The sequence below is a fragment of the Oratosquilla oratoria genome, chromosome 20, assembly GCF_046742065.1.
Source record: "Oratosquilla oratoria isolate Oo_2021 chromosome 20, ASM4674206v1, whole genome shotgun sequence".
Classification (NCBI taxonomy): Eukaryota; Metazoa; Arthropoda; class Malacostraca; order Stomatopoda; family Squillidae; genus Oratosquilla; species Oratosquilla oratoria.
Genome location: NC_134796.1, coordinates 17263338 through 17265837, shown reverse-complemented (window position 1 = coordinate 17265837; position 2500 = coordinate 17263338).

Below are 2500 nucleotides of genomic sequence, written 5' to 3'. Positions count from 1 at the left end.
TATACATATATATACATATATGTATATATGTATATATATACATATATTGAGACATTGTGACAGGTTTGAGGAAGGAGGAAAAGAAAGACACGGGTCTAGGGCCGAGTTTATTCCTGACCGGTTTCGCTTACAGCTTCTTTAGAGGAATGTTGATCCTGGATGACGCTGACGGTATATATAGTAGTCCGACACTACAATCCCACCAACTGGGCAATGGACGCGGGTTGGTGGACAGAGACCCGTAAATAATTCATTCATTCATTCATTCATTGAAAATAAATAGAATAAAATAAATAAGATAAGATAAAATAAAATGAGTTTCTCAAATCATGTATTAAAGATGAGTAAGAATGTAAAATTAATGAGAAAACTTACGTGAGTGTGGAATTTGGAATCTGCCGAACAGAAGATCATCGGAAGTTTGATCACCGATCTAAGTCGGCATCGGGTTTGTGTTACTCCTAAAAGCTGCGTATTGTGCTATGTATGTTGACCATTTTATATCCCCTACCTTTTGCTTCTTGTTCTCTTCGGTAGCTATGTATAAGGCCTCAATTACCTTTCTCTATCTCTTTGTTAGGCCTCTTCTCAATACTTTAAGCTCTTGCTAGCTGAGTAGATGTTTTTCTTTGTCCGCGTGGCCCAGCAGAGTATTTGAGAGGCAAGGGTATCTTAAATCCGCCTTGTGCTCCCTAAAAAAAAAATAATAATAGTAATAATAATAATAATAAAAATAATACATGTATATTGTTGGAACGGGAGATACGTGTTTTCCTATTATATAAAAGTTATATAATTATTGTGTATGATTACCATTGTATATTTTGTTTCTATTTTCCCTTATATTATTTCATCAGCTACCATTGTACATATGGTGGCATCTTAAAACTATATTGTGAACGTTTTTTTGTGCTTTTTATATTTCGGACGCTATTTTGAACTTGAGCATTTGAAATTTCTGGCTAGCCAGTTTCGTCGCATCGTGTTTGTTTTCTCTCCCCCTTTTCTCCCTTTTTTAGCAGTCAGATCATCCAGGTTATTTTATTCAGTGCCATTGGACCAATTAATACCAGTGACTTGAAACAAATTTTGCGCGTTGGCTCAGGAACAGTTTTCTTTGGAAGCGCCAAGTGATTTCTTATGGTTCACGCGGCTTTCTTTTTTATCTTGTGTAGGCTCTGAACTTTATACTATAGGCATCTTTGTTCGTCACTGGATCGCCTCTTGTTCCTGAGTGCGTCGTTTGTATATCTGGAGCCGGATGGACCAGGATTTCTAAACAGTATTATCTCTACGCAATACTGTTGGCCAATGAATTATTTTCGCTGTTTTCTCAGTTGACTGGCCTTTTTTTAATATTTTTTCATTGTATTCAGCCTTGTATTTTTTTGCATGCAATGCCATTTTATATTGTGGTTATAGTGAATTAATGTATTTATATTTCTGGCCAAGCGTGTTGCCTTGGCAGCCATGTTTCTTTCCATCGTGTAATTATTTCATGACGGTCACGTTTTCTCTGTTTGTTCATATAAGATTTTTGATCTACAATTCTTCCATTGTAAGTATTGTAATTGCGATTCATAGTGTAGTGTATTTACGTGACTTAATTGTGAATAGTTGTATTAATAATTTTTGCTTTGTATATCGGAACGAATATTATTGTCTACGTTCTTTCAGGTCGTCTTCCGATTCAAGGAATGATTTATTGAGTTCGCCATTATTAACTGTTTGTATTTTCTTTCTTTTTTCTTTTATATTACTACAAAATGAGTCGTTATCTTGTACCTCTTTTGATATGTCTAAACAGAAGGTGCCGTCCTTTCTTCGTTCCCCAAATTCATCTGCAACAATGGCTCATACTTTCACATTATTACACCAGGATCCTTCTGTTTTAAAATTTCTGGTGATGATCTTCAATATAAAGCAAGTGATTTTATTTGCCAGTGCAAAGATTGTATTGTAAATCCTGATGTTTTATCGGGGTCTGAGAAAATTTCATTCGTGAGGTCACAGCTCGTGCCTAATTCTTTGGCTTCTGAAATGTTATCTGCTTCGTGTCTTGACCCCAATTCTTTGGATTATAATTATGCTCTATTTAAGTCTAATTTCCTTGATTTTTTCTGATGCCCCTCTAGGCATTTCCCTTCAATGGTGCTTTAACCTGGCTGATGTTCTTACATCTAGATTGGGCACTCTTGAGAATAGGCGTGCTCAGGCCCAGGCCAGCAAAATTGTAGTTGAAGCCTTAGATTCTCTCTCCCATTCAGAGTGGGTTGATCACGGCACTATCTCTTTAGATAGGTTCTGCCTTATTTTGCGGTTTCTTTTATACATTATTTTCATAGCGCCTTTTGAGAGAAGAGCTGCCTCTTCTTTCAACTATAAGACAGATGAGATCCTACTATCTTTCTCAATAAGGCTTTCATGCAAACTTAGGGAAGTGCCTTTTGGTTCCTCTTGTAATAACATCAGTTACATTTCAATGATTAGCTCCATCTAC